General features: G+C 40.8%; 1 protein-coding gene and 2 long non-coding RNA genes across 9 annotated transcripts in view; 2 read left to right on the top strand and 1 right to left on the bottom strand.

Moving 5' to 3' along the window:
- The window catches only part of SAMD12 (sterile alpha motif domain containing 12), a 392536-nt gene that overhangs the window by 224380 nt on the left and 149896 nt on the right, over positions 1-18260 (top strand). The gene's annotated exons all lie outside the window — the stretch shown is intronic.
- Positions 414-9390, top strand: LOC121042904 (uncharacterized). The gene is made up of 2 exons (XR_005796523.1): positions 414-447; positions 9299-9390. It is a non-coding gene; the product is annotated as an uncharacterized LOC121042904 (long non-coding RNA).
- Positions 3675-18041, bottom strand: LOC121042901 (uncharacterized). Of its 2 annotated transcripts, XR_005796519.1 has the most exons (5): positions 17428-18041; positions 13821-14627; positions 11233-11329; positions 6550-6687; positions 3675-4005 (listed from the first exon to the last, which is right to left on the bottom strand). It is a non-coding gene; the product is annotated as an uncharacterized LOC121042901 (long non-coding RNA). The 2 variants fall into 2 exon arrangements; XR_005796520.1 differs by lacking the exons at positions 3675-4005; positions 6550-6687 and adding an exon at positions 8411-8689.

Here is an 18260-nt window from a genome sequence, read left to right as displayed (position 1 = left end):
ATTACCAGTTCTGAGGGGGCCTTGGAATTTGCGTGATTCCATAGTTCATACGATCATGATACAAGTGGGATTTTTTTTATGTTTCATGTTACTTTGCTTTTCAGTAACTAATGGGAGGAAAACATTTTAAAGGTATGTGTCTGTGTATATATACACGTATGAACACATACACTCTTTAGAGATTTTTGAGAATGCTATTTGGCATCCTGAAAATAGAATCACTTAAAAAAAATTTAATGTTTATTTATTTTTGAGAGAGAGAGAGAGAGAGAGACAGAGCATGAGCAGGGGAGGGGCAGAGAGAGAGGGAGACACAGAATCCAAAGCAAGCTCCCGGCTCTAAGCTGTCAGCCCGGAGCCCAACATGGGGCTCGAACTCACGAACTATAAGATCACGATGTGAGCCGAAGTCAGACACTTAACTGACTAAGCCACCCAGGCGCCCCGGTAGAATCACTTTTTAAAAATAGACTGTAGAGAATTTAAGCCTGGCATATTATGACCATGTAATTCTAAGTAAGGATCATTAATAAATTCAATATATTGGGAACACTGGAGAGGACTCAAGTGACAGAATAAAGCTAGAATTTGAGGAAAAGTTTTAAGTTAATGCTGTATGTAACTTGCGTGTCTACATAAGATTTGGTTGCTATCAACGTCCATTATACATGTCCATTATACATCGTTGTGAAAGGATGATAAAATATGTGTTTTTGAGAGCCTGGGGTATTTTTCAATCTGTAGAATATTGTAATTGCATGCATACTGATATTGGAGAAATCTGGGTCAGCCAACTTTCGTGTTATTGCATTTAGATTATAACCCAGTAATAGACCATTTGCCTAGAGAAAGCGATGTACTGCCTGAAGATGACCGCTCTTCAAGGATGAATACAGACTTTGAGTGATACGAAAACAGTGTGTTTATTTGATATGCATTATTCGCATTTGTCTCCAGAGGTATCCAGTGGTAAATTTATAGGTACAAGTACACTGAGTGATTTAAATCTGAATCTGACATCCTGATATACTTTTTGGTTTGTTTGAAGAAGTAAATAGAGATTCAAAGATTTATTACAAGAAAGTCCATCCCCAGTGCTATTTATAAAACTGAAAAATTATGAACAGCCTAGAGCTTCAGCAATATGGAAAGAAACAAGTAAGCCTGCTGAAACTCATGAGATACAACACAATGCAGTCATTAGAATGAAATCTTCACAAAATATTTGACAACATGGGAAGTGCTCAAGAAGTAATAGGAAGTCGGGGGGGGGGAGACCATGTAAAAATTTCATATTTACAATATGAACCAAATTTCTTAGAAAGAACATATTTTTATGTGTACACAGAAAAAGGGATGCCAGTGAATGTGCCAATATTTTGATAATGGTTCTCTGTAGGTGGTGGGATGGTGGGTGACTTTGTTTATTTTTTTTTATATATTTTCCAAGTTTTCTAGTTTGAATCTGTATTATGGTTATAATCAGAAAACACATGCACATTTTTAAGCTTCAATCACGTGTATCTTTCTGCCCGGTTCTGTTCAGCGTCAGGCTTCCTCTTCTCTTTTGTTTTCCTCCTGTGATGATATGTAGAAAATGAGACCTAAACTCCTCTCATGTGCCTTGGACTCTTTTTTTTTTCCCTCTGCTACTGTCAGCCTGCAGTGTGTTTGCTTTGCAAAATCATTTTCTACAGCTTTCATTGCCCTAGATGCATAATATATAAGATTTTTCCTGAGATAGTACTCAAGTCTATTAAGCTAAATATATGTTTGTGTTCTGGGAAGGTAATGCTAAGTTCAGCCTTTTCAATTCAGTTCTTGTCACTTTCTTTAGCTTTGAAAAGCTGTGCCTTTTGCATTCTCTCATTCCACTCCTTTTAGGAGAGATCACGTTCTCTAGCTCTTTGATATTTTGTCTGCACTCATATTACTTTTTTTATTGCTTGTCCTTTACATGTTAATGTTCAGACTCATTTCAGCCAGGCAGACTTTAGAAAATCTATAGCCTTATTGAAATGATGGTTTCTTTTTGAAAAAACGCGAAACAAAAAAAATTGACAAGTTGTTTTTAATCACTGATAATAGAAGTTCTAAAGACAGCTGGGGTAGGCTTAAAATATTTGGGGTCTAGGTTGGCTATAATAAAAATTGGAACACTATTCCACCCAAGTTATCTGACTGGCATAACATATATATTGTATGGAAATTCACCATAAGAATGATATGTGGTTCAGTATTGAATATTTGATTCTTTATCTCTGCAAATATTAATCAGTAAGAAATAATATGCTGGATAAGTACAAACAAAGATTATAGAATGCTACATAACTTTTAGAAATCCCTGAACATGTTTCTAAAGGAAACAGTGGATAATTAAGCCTATTTTTCCAACTTTTTGATGGCTGTTTTAAAACTGGCTTAAGCTATTGATTCTATACACACAGTTGGTCAGGAGCCATGTAACCGTTTTAGGACTAAGACGGTCTCAAAAGGACTATGAGGGCTCTAGCTGGTTACTGTGGGTCATCTGAACACAGGGAATATGAAGTTTCTACCCTCCTTTTTTCTTACTCTCCTCCTTCTGGATGCTGACCCAAAGACAAAAACAAACAAACTATAAGGTATTTTTTAAACGTGTGTGGGATTCATAGTAAATATATCAGTTAATAGACACCATCATTGAATCGTGACAAAATTTTTTTAAAACCGCTTATCACCTAAAGCCAGGACTGTTCTTCAGCTGAAATACTGGCCTCTGATTTTCCTTCTTTTATCCACAGTGGCCCTATAACTACCTGACATTTGCAAGAAACATAACCAATGTTTGGCCCTGCTTTAAATGTTGTTCCCTTGGGTCCCATTTAGGCGGTTTCTTCCTCCATACAGCCTTTTAGTCTTCTGTGTCCTGTCCATGGAGTGGCCAGGATGTCAGTCTGGTGGGCTTATGACTTTGTTCATTCCTGCAGAAAACTCACTCATGTCAGGGCACCCCCAGTTGTCTCTTGGGAAATGCAGTACTAGGCTGGAAACATCATTATTCTCTTCTTGATTCATGAGAGACAGGAGAAACGTTATGTAATAGCAACAGTGCATGGTATCAAATTAATTCATAACCAAGCATATGAGGGGCATCCTTAGCTTTTTAATAATGGACAGTGTTTGTGGGAAGAAAAACACCCCAGGGATATTGAAAGCTGACTTTCTCATATGGCTAATGAGTTTCAAATTTTACTGTATACAAATCACTGCGCTAATTGTCACATCAACTCCTGACTACTGTTGTTAGCCCTGACTTACATATGGGGAAATGGAGGATGAAGAATTTACATGACAGACAAAGTCAGACAGCTAGTAAAAAAGCACTATACAGGTCTATCTGAGTCAACAGCAAACTTTTATGCATTACATTTCAGTACCTCTCATCTGTCAAATGGTGATAAGAACTCCTATTTCATGGTGGTGCTATGATGAGTCCTGAAATTTTATGTGGAAACCGTATAGCGTAGTTCATGACAATATTCTATGAAAATGGGTGGGCAGACATTGTTTTCTCTTCCTGAAAAGGGCCACATGTAAACATTTTAGTCTTTAAGGGCTATACAGTATCGATTACAACTACTACCTCATGTGAAAACAACCACAGATAATCTTAAATGAATTGAGCATAACAGTATACCAATAAAACTTTATTATTACAGACATAGTTGGTGGGCCATAGATTGTGGATTCCTGCTCTTCAGGGTTAAAAATGTAAACTTTTAACATTATCAAGATTATGATTTATTCTCAGTGTCTTCCCTTTTGAGTTGTAAATACTTCCCTCAATCTCAGGAACACTTTTCAATGTCTTCCTTGGCTACAAATACTTGGATAGTGTAAAAATGTAACCACAATGATGAGGGTTGAGTAACTTCGGGCAGTAGAAACCAGTATCCAGACTGGAGGATAAAGCAGATGAAGAGAGTAAATGCCACCATCTTCAAATGCCTTTATAATTAGTGCCTACAAAGTGAAAAAAAGAAGACCATGATTGTTTACCAGGGCCACTTATAGCTCATTAAACATTAGCATTTCCCAAAGGACTTTTTCCACATTGTCCAAATATATGTGTTAAATTTTAGTTAAGAATTGCATGACCAGAGGACTTTCCTAGAGCTTCATCTTTTGGAACGACACAAATTAGAAACACTACTTTCTAATCCAAGAAGACTTTTCAGAACCATGTGTACAGATTGGGTATTTTAGTCCAGTCACCCCCGCAGTGATACTTCAACTGAAGTAGGCCATCTGATCTGAAATAGGCCATCTGGTCCACCACATTGCTTAAAGAAGGAAGTCTTTGTAGAACATCGCAATAGACTCTTTGAGAAAAATTTTTCAATCTCATTTTACAGTTTTGGGCTCCAAGACCCAAAGAGGATTAGAGCATAGTTCGTGGTTACACAGCTGGTTAGTGGCATAACTGAAACTAGATCCCTGTTCTAATTCCCAGACCAGTATTCTTTTTTTCTTACTGTTTTTAATTAAAGTATAATTTACATACAGTAAAATTCACCATTTTTAGTATATAGCTCTGCAGCTTTTGACAAATGCATATAGTTGTATAACCACCACCACAATCAAGATATAAAATAAAAGTTCTCATTACCCCCAGCCTCTGGCAACCATTGCTTTGTTTTCTGTCTCTTTAGTTCTGCCTTTTCCAGAATGTCATAAATGGAATCATAGAGTCGGACTTCTTTCACATACTATAATTCACTGAGACTTATCAAAGCTATGGTGTGCTTCCATTCATTCATTTTAAGCGCCTAGTATTCCATTGGATGGATAGCCCACAGTTGTATATACCACATTCTCCAGTTGAGGGACATCTGGGCTTCCAGTTTTGTAAATACTCATAAAACTATTATAAGCATGCATGTACAGGTTTTTGTATAAACATGAGTTTTCATTTCATTGGATAAGTATCTAGAAATGGCATTGCTGGGTCATATTGTAATTATATGACTAATTTCATAATAAACTGCCAGGCCAGTATTCTTAAGGTAATAAAGGAAGAAAAATAGTCTTAGAGACTGGCTTTAATACATACAAAAATGTTACAAGCTCTCTGAAAATCATTGCATCTTTGTATAAGTCTTACCTAGTGCCCTACCTTGAGTTACCACCATCTTAAGAGGCCTCTGTTTTCCTGAGAGTTTCTAGTAAATTGTCTCAAAATAAGTCAAGGTCAAATATGTTTACAGTTCACTGCTTCATTTGACTAAATTTTTCTTAGCATCTCAATTGTCATTAAGAAATGCTTTCTTTGTCTTTGTTCTGAGGAACATAATTATAGCAATATTTCCAGCTTCTGGGAAAGAAAACTTGAGCCAATCAGATTTCCTTTTATGCATATGTAAGGTATGTCTGATGGCCTTTCCTAGGGTCTTCCAAATTACACTATTTGGGTTTCCAGTCTTCTCCATGTCTTTTATTTAGTTGTGCCACTGGTGTTACAAATCTGTGTTCACATTCCGTGGTCTTCATACTCAGCTTTTCTTCCTTATTATTGTACAACATTGAGCTTTGACTCCCTGGTGCTCATCTGTCTGTATGAGCATGATAATGACTCCCTTGGTTCTCCTCTTTTTCTAATGGCTCCTTCTCTGGTTGATAGCAAGCCACCTTCCTGTATCACTCCAGAATGTTGATGCCACCTGGAGAATAGACCCTCTTAGCTCTTCTCATCGTTCATGCCGTCTGGAGAATGTTGTCCACTGCCATTGTTTTTAACCATCCCTTGCTCCATAGTGACTCTCAAATACATCTTAGACCTCTATGAAGCTTCAGATCTTTAATCTCCCTAAAAGGTGAACTCTGAATATTCTACTGGCATCTCAAATTTAAAATGTCCAAAATGGACTCCATTGTCTTTCTGACAATCTCCCCAGCCTATTTTAACCCTTGTGCTGCTTCTCAAGCTTAATAATGCCATTATTCATTCCATCACCTATCGTAGAAGGTTCAGAGTCACCTGACCTGTGATTACACCTTTTCCCTCACCATGCATGTATAATCAGTGACCAAACCTTCTGACTCCTGCCTGTTAAATGGGTTTCCAGTCATTCCATACCCCATGACCCTGCTGGCCACTGTGTTAAACCATTCCTCTTTAGCTCCTTCCCAGGCCGTAAGAATAACCTACTAGCTACTTGATCTCTAGTCTCTGCTCTGCCCCATTTGTTCTCCTTTAATTAACTTCCTGCTTCTATTGCCAGACTTAATTGTAATATATTTCTGATGACATTATATCCCTCCTTAAAACATTTGATGGCTCCCAAATGCCTATAGAATAAAATCTAAACTTTTTAGCATTCCATAGAAAGCCATTCTGGGCATTTCATAGATGTATTAACTTTGGGCAAGTTACTTGTCAGAGATTAAGAATCTTCAGTTATAAAAATGGGAATAGGACCTATTTCAGAGTTGTTATGAATATGGTATAATAAAACTCATGAAAGGACCTAGTCTTGATGAGATACAACCTCTTCTGAGAAGACTTACCTCATTTGTCAGGGAGAACCAATCATTCTCTCTTCTTCATTACTAAGCACTTTGTTCATACTAATAATGTCTTTATTGCATAGTATCCATTTAGTATCCATTTGTACTTCCATCCAGTGAGGTCCAGGTTCTGTGGTACTGGGGTTAGAAGGGAACACTCAGTCTAGCAATGAGGATAGGATGTATATGCCCCCACAGGAATGCATAGATGTGTAGTAATGCCACGGAACTGGAACCTAGCCTCACCTGGGAATAGGTGGGGTAAAGGAAGACATGCCAAAGGTATAATACATGAACTAGATCTTGCAAGATACAAGTTTTGATAGATGGCCAAGGGCTGGCATGAGGCAGAGGAGGAGCCTATACAAAGGCAAGGTAGCATGAGATCTCTCCATCTCCCCTATAGAACATGGACAACTTCATGGTCTTCTGATTTCCCTTTGCTCTCCTACCGCCTAGCATGGTACTTAGCAGAGAGTGGATCCTCTGCATATATTTACTCATTTAAAATTAATTGTTCTCCTTTTCTCTTATTTACTATTCTCAATTTAATCTTCTCAAAGAAGTAAATACAATGTCAATTTTTTACAGATTCATAATAAAAAAAAAATAGTAGCTACAAGGCTATTTTGAATCTTCCACGGGCAAAATTGCACAAAATCTCTTTTATTCCTTTGTGATCTTTTTGTATTATTTTGACTAGTAAACTTGATGGCAATGGCTCTTAAATATACCTTTTGCAAGGGGCTCTTAAATATATAAGCCACTCCTTCCTTGAGTCTTTTGGCCCACTATTTTCAATTTTAAATGTGAGAGATACTGTCAAGCAACTATAAGTTGAGCCTTTTCTCCTAAGACCCAGGAATTGCCCAGTGGCCCATGGTAGATGAGAATGTTGGACTTCATGGAGATTATTCTTCTATAATTGGGGTCTTTCATTACCACTTGCTCGTCCAGTGTTATTTGATTAGGACCTGCCAACCACATGTCACTTCTAAGTTGCCTCCAAGATAGCATTTCCTCAATCTGCTACCTTCTTGAGCTTTTCCCCCAACACATTTCAGAATCCCCATACCCTGTTATACAAATTGTATGGCCAGGAATAGTTCTAATTTTATCAAGTATTTGAGCTTTCAGAGAAATTCTCTCTGTTATAGCTTTATATTTAAAGGCCTAAACATAGACTTCTTTAGGGGATTGTTGAGCTCACACATCAGTGTGTCAGTAGGGGTTAGCATTGTGATGTGTACACTCTAGTTAGCATCCACCCCTGTTTCATTTTCGTCATGGGACTCCATTATGGCTGGTGTTTGAAGTGAGGCTTCAAATGGACCCTTCTTATCTGTTCCATTCTTCATGGTAGAAAAATATCTGGGGGCGCCTGGGTGGCTCAGTTGGTTAAGCCTTCGACTTCAGCTCAGGTCATGATCTCACAGTTCATGAGTTTGAGTCCCGTGTCGGGCTCCATGCTGACAGCTCAGAGCCTGGAGGCTGCTTTGGATTCTGTGTCTTCCTCTCTCTCTGCCCTTCTCCCGCCCATGCTGTGTGTGTGTGTGTGTGTGTGTGTGTGTGTGTGTGTGTGTGTGTGTGAAAAACAAATAAACATTAAGAAAAAATTTTTTAAAAAAGAAAGAAAAATATCTGTTCTGACTGCATTGATGGTCCCTCTAACCAGAGTAATTATTTAATTTGGACATGTTCTATGAGGAATTATTTGTCACTACTTCTGCACGACTCCATTTTTTATGGCATTTTTGCATTCTGAAAAGTAACCATTAGGGAACCCCCAAAACTCCAAATATTTATGTCTGCCTCTGCAGAAATCACTAACTTAAAAATTCTTTGCTATTGACTTCTTTACATTTAAATGTCCTGGGTGAAGTTAAAGATACATTTGATGTTTTTTGTTTGAGCAATTCAAGATAGCCGTGGGATTGCATTGTTATTTCACCTTGTGGTTTGACTGTGCATTTGAAGGATCTTGAACTACTGATACTGTATTGGAATTTGTTTTCCACAACTAACATTGGATTCCTTTCTTGAGGGGAAGGCTAAATCCTGAGATTTGGGTTCTGTGGTGTTCGAATCTCCTATGGGCTTCGTTTAAAAGGCAGCTGTAGTAGGACAATGGCATGTGGACCTGAGGAGAGAAAATCAAAGCCAATTTCAGAGATGCCCTGAGCTGCCTTGGCTTCTCTAAGAGGAAACAGATAAATATACCATCTGCATGTTTTAGAATTTCTGTCCCTAATATTATATATTGCCTGCTTTCCTATGGCCTTTTCTTTGGGACCACCAATTCTCAGTGCCTGGAGCAAAACTCTACAGAGCGTAGATATTCAAGATTCTCATTGCATCCATGTTTCTGCCTGCCATCTCCAGGAGTCATCACATGTAGGCTACACTGTGATTGCTCCAACCTTGTGCTCCAGCCACGTGTCAAAATCTTCTCTGCTTCTCTGAAATAACCCCTTCATTATTAGTATCCCTTTTTTCATCCCTTTATGTAGTAGCAATTTCCCAGCGATTCATTCAGTATATACCATGAACCCAGCACTCCATGCTGTGTGTTAGGAATACAGGGATGGATACAATAATCCTTGATGTGGAAGTCAAGTGAAAGAGACACAACAGAGTTGTAAACATAGAATTCAAGGATCGTGTAGGAAGTGCATCCAAACCAGAAAGAATATGTTAGGAAAGATTCCAAGAGGCAGTGACCTCTGAACTGAGTCAGCTATTTAGTTAGGGCGTGTTAATTTTCTATTTAGTCATCAAACAAATATATAAAATGGCCAAAATGAGTCTCAGAGAGACATACCATGGTGTAACACTTCTATTTACTAAAAAAAAAAAATCTGTATTTACTGAGTGCCTGGACTTTACTGGGTGTTGGTGAAATTCAGTAAGCAAGAGAGACATAGTTCTCAGATGTACAGATTTTACATTCCAATGGAGAAGACACTTCCAAACAAATTATCTTTTGTAGCATGGTGAATGATCCAAAAGGGGATGTTATTTATGCTTTGGGAGCTGTAAGCAGCCGGGACCTCCCTGACTCTGGTCAGGAAAATCTCCCTCAGGAGATGTAGCAGGGGAGTAGGGCAGGTCGGCTTTGAGACTATGGAAAGAAAAAAATGTCCCAGTTGGAGGCAACAGCCTGTTCTGTTGCCAACATTGAAGAGGAAGCTTGGTGCATCCCAGAAACACGTGGAAGGCTGGACAGAAGGCTCATTTGGTTAGAAGGTGGAGAGCATGAGAGGGAGGGGAGCTCGTGGTGAGAGGCAAGACTAAGAGGGGCCGGGGTGAAGTGACACCCTCTGTATTTGCTCTCCTAAGTAATTTAGAGACAGTGGCGGGCCACTAAAAGGTTTGAACCAGAGACCATCCTGATGAGCTTTGTATAACAAAAGATGAGCACATGCCCTGAAGAGGGACAAGACTGGAGGCAGGACTCCTGTGAGGCAGCTCTTGCATTAATCTGTGCAGGAGATGATGGCAGCCTGAAGGAGGGTGGTGGCAAGGGCGAGTGGAGAGAAGTCAACTCAAGAGACCAGACAACCCGTGGTGATAGATTGAGGAACAGTAAAGAAGACGGTTGTAAAGGATCATCCCTCACTTCTCTGCACCACATTCTCCTCCCCCAAATCCATGCTCCCTGCGGCAGACTTTTCTTCATGCTTCTTCACAACTCTAGATTCTTGGACCTTCCTCCAGAACTTGTGGTATTAGGCTCTCCAGTCCAGGCATCAGTATGGTTTTCCACAGCTTTACCCCCACATGATGCCTATGCAGATGAAAGTTTAAGGGCCATTACCCAACACATTGCAGATTCCACATGTGCAGTGTACCAGGCACGGCATGAGTAAAGCTCATTTGGGCTTAATGACCAGGTAAACTCAGAGAAAGTCTTCAGCTCTTGGGGTAAATGAGAACATCTCATAGTAAAGCCCACAATGGAGTGGATCCCGTCCTACATAGCCACCTAACCTTGCAGGTGATGTCCTCAAGGTCTAAGAAACTGGCCCACCCTCCGTCCTTCCCAAGAGACAGCGACTGAAAACCCATCTCTCCCATTTCCCTGCGGCAAAATGAAATGGGTTCTCTTGGGCAGTCCGACAGGGCAGTAAAGAAGGTACTCTACACCAAGACTCCCACCGTTTCCTGTGCAAGACAGGTTAAAGATGAAGCTGTCAAAGCTGTTCTGGTAGGACCTCCTCTACAGATAGAAGGCGGAAGAAGAGAAAACAAAGTGGTTGCTTCAGCTCACAAGGAACAGTTCAGGGATCCATATTTGAAACCGTCGAGGTTTTATAAAGTTTGGCAACCGTTTCAAAATCATTACTATTTAACATCAGCATCAGATACTGTATTTCCATACAAAGGCACAAGTTACCAAATCTTCAATTTATCACAAAAGGGAAGCCTGGAGCTAATATTGATTGTGCACCTATTTGCACACTTGGCATTTTGAATTCTATATTTAGTCCCCACAATAATTTTGTAAGATGGGTATCATGAACCCCATTCTATAGATAAAGAAACTTGGCCCAGAGAGCTGCAGTGTCTGTTCAAGGTCACAATTTAAAAGTGCACATATTAGTCAGCGTTCTCCAGAGAAACAGAACCATTAGGAGATAGATGTTTAATAGTTTAGTCATATATGAGGAGAGAGAGACTTACTATAAGGAATTGGCTCTCATAGTTGTGGAGGCTGAGAAGTCCCAGGGTCTTGTTGTCATAGGAGAGCCAGTGGTATTCTAGTTTAAAAACCAGCAGTCTAAAAATCCAAGAGGAGCCAGTGTTTCAGTTAGAGCCCAAAGACAGGGAAAAACCCATGCCCTAACTCAAAATGGGCAGAAAGGATCCCCTTTAACTTGAGGGAGGATCAGCCTTGTTGTTCTTTTCAGACATTCAGCTGATTGGATGAGGCCCACCCACATTGGAGACAGCAAACTGCTTTACTTCTACCTATTCAAATGTTAATCTCATCCAAAGACACCATCCCAGACACACTCAGAATAATGTTTGACCAAATATATGGGTACCCCCTGGCCTGGTCAAGTTGACACATAAAATTAACCATCACAGGGGGTGAGATAACTAGTCATTTCCAAAACCAGTGCTCTTTCTTGCTGCCCTACCTGCCTGCTGTTAAGTCTCACTTCTTCCAAAGATACATTTTTTTTCTTTTACAAAAAACCTCTTGACACCAGTGTACTTTTAAAAATTACTGCTTGAGGGGCGCCTGGGTGGCGCAGTCGGTTAAGCGTCCGACTTCAGCCAGGTCACGATCTCGCGCTCCGTGAGTTCGAGCCCCGCGTCGGGCTCTGGGCTGATGGCTCAGAGCCTGGAGCCTGTTTCTGATTCTGTGTCTCCCTCTCTCTCTGCCCCTCGCCCGTTCATGCTCTGTCTCTCTCTGTCCCAAAAATAAATAAACGTTGAAAAAAAAATTTAAAAAAAATTACTGCTTGACATAAGAGACTGTTAAAAACTGAGAACAAACTGAGGGTTGATGGGGGGTGGGAGGGAGGAGAGGGTGGGTGATGGGTATTGAGAAGGGCACGTTTTGGGATGAGCACTGGGTGTTGTATGGAAACCAATTTGACAATAAATTTCATATATTAAAAAAAAAATTACTGCTTGAGACTATTCACATGAAAGGTTTCACTTAATGCCTTGCTTATCACACATAGTTTCACTCTCCATCCTCCATTTCCCATTATTCTGGGCTGCTAGGAACGGTAGGTGTGTGTTTTTGCTAAGCCCCTCCTGCATACCCAAGATATTGTGACAATAAGAAATTTGTCTCCCTATTTGATGACATAGTGAAGCAGAGATGCCAGCCTAGCATTTCCTGATGCCCCCACATATCCCCAAGTAATCTGAACCTTGTTGGATCAATGACATGAAATTTTGCCAGCTGGCGTTTTAATTGATTTAATGGAAATTGATTCAAAATAAATGAATGCACAGAAAATTATTAACAGTGACCTCAAAGGTTTCAAGTGTCTGCTATGCAAGAGGCGGTGTGGCTTTGATATATCCATCTGAAGTCTCCCGCTTTCCATGTTATGTCGGAGAAACAGCACAGATGTTTAGCACTAAAAACTATTAAACACGAAGCATTGATGAAAGCAGTGTGTGGGGGTTCTGAAAATACGTGAGAAGCACTGCAGTATATGTTTTGGTTTGTCCCATTTCTGTCCCATTGGTTGGTTGTCATGGTTCATGCTTACTGTAAACTACACATGTAGCTATTATCCTTCTAAGTATCATGAAACTTGGTTTTTCTTTTGTCATTTGATCATGCCATGGAAAGGAGGAAGAGATGACATAATAACAGAACAAATTTCATTGACCTGGATTTGTTTGCTGTTTTTTTTTTAAATTGATCCTTTCCTGAGACTTGAATATTTGTTTTGTTACACAGAGAGTTTGACTGTAATACTTTTGGTCTAGCAGGATTTGGCATGTGTGAAAGCATAAATAAATGGTCTCTAATTTTCTATTTCTAAAAGTTTATGCATTGTCTTCTGGCTTCTCCCTCTCTAGTTCCCTCTTTTTTCTCCCCCGTGTACTTCTCCCCTAAAGACTACTCAGTCCACAGAAGAACTATTAGAAATTTATTAATTAAGGACTAGTTTCTGCTTCTTTGTCCGGGATAATCATTCGTTTTGGAGCTGATTTTCTGCTTTAATTCAATGAAAATGTCACTCAGTCAAATGAATTCATTTATATTTATTTATCCAGTTCTCCAGGCTTGAATTTCTTAGTAGGGACTTGGACTCATCACATTTGTTCACGCAATGCACTGGAAAATGTCTCTTTCAGCAGTTTAAAAGGCTCACGAGTGTTTACTCCTTCCTCCCTGTAGAAGCACTGAGTAAACAAAGCCGTGACTAACAAATGTGTGAACGGTTGTTTTCCTGTGTAGACGTTATCTAGGTGCACATCGGGATATGTATTTGAGGGTGTCGGTTTAGACATGTGCACCTATGTATGCTAGAGCAGAGAAGTGAGGGATACCCACTACCACAATCCCTTCAGACTTTAAGGAAGTACCAGGGTCATATTTGAACCATTTGTGTGTCTTCGCCTTTCCAAAATGCTAATTGGCGGGTGCAACATTTAAATGCTACCTAATCTTTCCCTTCATAGTTTTTAAAGGATTTCTTACTGAGTATGGTCTATGTATCTAGCACTGTAAAAGCACATTGAAATGGAATAAACATACTTATTCTCCCATTCATCAACTTTTGAGTACGTACTGCACGTCAGGCTAGGTATCGGGACTCAGTGATAAGCAGTGTAATCCTTGACACAGACAAATAGGCTGGCTGCCAAAGCCTCACCAAAATCTTTTTGGCATGAGCAAATTATGTTCCATTTCCAGAAGGCTGGCACACTGGTGCTAAGGCCTTCTACCCTCTTTTCCAGAACACAGACTGAGAGCTGTAAATGGTATCTTGAATTCTCTTCAGGAAAAAAACAAGGGCAGAGGAAGCAATTCTCTGCTTTATTAAAAGGGTGGAAATGGGTGCCGATGCGCACCTGACACGAGGAAACTTTGATTTAGACTTTCTGGCGGGCGCACAGCCGCAGATGTGAAGTCCTTAATCACCCACGCTGCGGCAAAATCCCTGTGGGTGCGAAGAGGAGCTCTGAGGTCTTGTGCTACAACACTGGGTCCCTCACATGCGCTGCCATTCTCCGTCCTGTGATTCAAGCAGGCTTTTAACTCCTCTGTTTTGGTGGTGGTGGTGGCTGTTTGTCTGTCTGGTTGCCTTAAATACTCTGGAGGCAACCCTGAGTTCAAAGGGCTCGAAAATTGAGTTTCTAACAGCTTACAGAGTCCATAAAATAGGCACAGTTTTAATCTTCAAATAAATCATCCTTTTGTTTTCCTCTCTGCGTCATAATACGAGCTAAAATTATGATGGCTTGGCAGTTTCTGCAGTGATCAACAGTCGTACTGGGCGTCAATTGGTCCCCTGGGTTAACCCGGCACTGGGGTTAGGAACTGCCAGTACTTGAGTTTCCTCATCCTTAAAATAGCTCCTGGTGGCTTCTAAGTGCTGTGACAGTAAAGATAATTGAAATAATTATTACTTAGACTCCAAGGAACCTATCCGATTCAAGCCCTGGGCTTAGAAAGAAAAGGTTGAAAAAGAATTGATATCCTGGTCCCTTAATACAGATGTTGAGCATGTTGACTCTGGCTGACCCCCCCCCCCCAACACCGCCCCAGTGGGGAGAAAAGGGGGAGGGCCCCCTCAAAGGTTGGGTTGGGGCCCCCCCCCCCCCCCCAGACCCTATCAGGGCAGTTTATGGAGTATTTGGATAAGCATTTATTGAGCTTCTATTACATTATAGATACCGTGCTAAGCCCCAGATAGCTCCTTCCTGCCTTTAAGGAGTCTTCAGTCCAGTGATTATTCCCAAAACTTAGACTTTTATCCAAGTCTCATCAGAATTGGTTCTGAAACCCAGGATACTTAGTCCCATATGAGGCCAACGTGAACAGCCACAACACAGGTAATCGCTGTCATTTAGTGTGTGCTGTCTGCTCATCAACACTGTCCCAGACACTCTGCATTGTCATTTTGGGAGCTGTTGGGGTCCCTATTCAGCAGACTGAAAAAACTGATGCACAGAAGATTGAAGTCACTTTTGAACCAGGTCACCCAGTCTGAGAAGTGATGGAGTGAGGATTTGAGCTCCAGCTTTCTCCAAAGCCCATGGTCTGAGACACCAGCTGGGTTTGTTGCTGTAACTCTGTGTATGTATTGCATGAGACTGGGAAGAACAGTCACCATTATCTAATGTCAGGGAGCTAACTGGAGGGTCTGTACCGCACTGCCCCTACAGAATTGTTCAGCTAGCATACCCTTTCTAGAGTTCTAGCCACAGAAAAGGAGATATGTGCAAAATTGTGTTAAGGGCATTGAAGGAAAAATATAAAATGCAAGGAGAGGCTCTAAGTTGGACCATGGGATAACAGTGACATTTAAGTGGTAACAAGACAGAGAAGTGAGGGTGCCTAGGTGAAAGCAGAGGAAGAGCAAGCGGGCAGATGGAAAAGCATATGCTAAGCTCTGAGGCACAGAAGAGTTTAGCATTACCTAAGAACTGAGCAAAGACCACAAGTGGGATCGCAGAGCTCTGAAGAGAGTTCTGTAGCCTGACACAGCAAGGGACAGATCCAAAGGGCCTTGGAACCACCTTAAGGATTTGGAATTAGCATCTCAAGAAGTGCAGAGAGAGGCCATTAAAGGATTTTAAGCAGAGAAGTGATGAGATCATATTTACATTTTAAAAAAATGGCAGCTGACTGGAAGAATGGGTCGGATGACAGCAGAGCTGGAACCAGGGAGGCCTGACAGTGACCAGGGACTCTTGCAGAAATCCGGGTGAGGACAGGTGATCACCAGAACTGGGTGGTGGCCCCCGAGCTGAAAGGGGACAGGTCTGTGGTGATGGGTTGGATGTGGCCAGGAGAGGGAGAACCGAGGGTGAGTCAGGATTCCTGGTCTGAGCTGCTACAGACTGGGCCAGCCTGTGCTCGGGAGGAACCTGGATGGGGGAGTGGGAGGCAGAGGCTTGATAGGAATGAAGAGGTCAGTGTGTAACACATTATGTTTGAGGTCCTTTGAAACATTGAAGAAAGCAGTTAGATATCTGAGAATGAAGGTCTCATGTGGGATGTGCACCAAACAGTAAAATTGAGGAGTCGTCCAAATATGTGTCAAGGATGCCATGCGGGTGGTGCATTGGCTTGACCACCAAGAGTTCCCGCCTTTTACTCACAACAGGTTTTGTTGTACGTCAAATAAGAGAGCACGAGGGGCAAACTCTAAGTGCCCTGGGTGTGCTTCCTTCACTGAGCCGCCTGTCAGCTTTTGTGCATCTCCTGAGTGTCTTCAGGTGTTTTGTTCAAATGAACATCAGAAGAGACCTTGGGAGGGACAAGAAGCTATGCTGAGGAGAGCGATCACAAAACGGTGCCACCCTGCCATGCCCTCCAACCACAGTATCACCTCTGTCGATGCCCTGGTGAACTGTCACAGAGTGACTCAAAGCACAACATTTATAGTCGAAAAATCTGAGTTGTTATCCCAGCTCTGTCCCTCGCTATCTATTTAACTTTAGGCAAATGACATATCCTTTCTGAAAGCAAGTTTTCTGTTCTGTAAAATCAGAACAAAGATACCTCGGTCACAGAGTTGCGCGGATTAGAAGAGATTTTTGCCAAGTGATTATTAGCACAGATCTGAATAAAAGATAGGAAGTGGATCCATATCTAAGAAGACATTCTTGCCAGAGATTAGCATAAGGCTGAAATATGTATTTCATAAGCCTATTCCATTAAGTCAAACACTGAATTTTTGTTAAAATTCTGCAATCATCCCAAGGCAGAGAGATGAGAGAGGCCATTGTGTACAATATATAGCTTTATCACTTCCATTAAATTGCTTTTGACAGAGGCCAGTTTGTCAACCAGAATCACAGTCAAAAGTGTACCAGTATCTTAAGACAGTTTTTCATTGTCTGTGAACAAGTCTAGAGGATGGTATGGAAGTTTCTATATATAGCTATGCACTTGAGTTCTTTTGATGACTTCATTTAATCAGACTATTTATCTTATTGAAGACTCATTGCTAATATTATAGATGGGTTCTTTGTGAGTACATAAGGAGGACATTGTATAGGATGCCTCTGTTTTTGTGGGATTAGAAGAATCCCTACCTACCACTACCTGTAGGTTGTCCCATGATACCCTTGTTATACCATTGCTTCAGTCATTAATAGTTCTTTGTGTTTTAGTGTTCTGAGAAAATCGTCATGGTCATTACCCAAGTCAGCAGCTGTACTTACTGTGCCAGCACTGCTAGGACTGAGAATGAAGAAGACAGGCTCTTCCTTGTTATTCCCTAGTATTCTTGACCCTACAACTAAAGAACAGTACAAGGGTATTTGTGATATAATGCTCTTTGGAATCCTACATAATTAAGTGCTCTAGAATAGCCCTGTCCAATAGAACTTCCTGAAATGGAAATGTTCTAGATCTGCACTGTTGAGTACAGTAGCCACCAGCCATATGTGGCTATTGAGTACTTGAAATGTGGCTAGTAGGACTAAGAAACTGAATTTATAACTTAACTTTAATTGACCTAAATTGAAGTAGCCATATGTGGCTCCCAGCTACCATGTTGAGTACCACAGATCCAGCAATTCTGAGGAAGGGTGGGTGTGGGCTCCAAAAATTCAGGAAGGAAATAGGGCTTCAGGTGGAGCTTAGAATAAAGGGGAAAGTGAAGGGTGCTCCATCTAGGGTAACAGCGTGAGCAAAGGCTGCAGGAAGGGGGAAAGCATGTGGTTTGTGAACATTACACAGAGAAGAGAATTGAAGGAAATTCACTGAGAGACTTTCTGAAAATCAAGGAAGAAGTTTCTAGAATCTAGACCACTCTTCTATTTTATTAAGTTTCGTGTAAGTATTTTACCTGTGGTAAGCCTCCCATTATTTGGAATGGGTTACGTGATGTTGACTTTGTTACACTTTTTATAAATAAGTGATCTCCACAGGGTTATACCATGTCATGTACAAGTTGTTCATTGAAGCTGTCCATACTGGTGAGATGGCAATCTAAAGGTAATTTAAGGAAGCACTGACATAGCAGAGGTTAAAGGAACCTACTGGGGTTGAG

This window comes from Herpailurus yagouaroundi, unplaced genomic scaffold, assembly GCF_014898765.1.
Source record: "Herpailurus yagouaroundi ecotype Mexico unplaced genomic scaffold, PumYag 186, whole genome shotgun sequence".
NCBI lineage: Eukaryota > Metazoa > Chordata > Mammalia > Carnivora > Felidae > Herpailurus > Herpailurus yagouaroundi.
The sequence above is the reverse complement of the archived record's forward strand: the minus strand, read 5'-3'. Positions and strand labels throughout refer to the sequence as shown.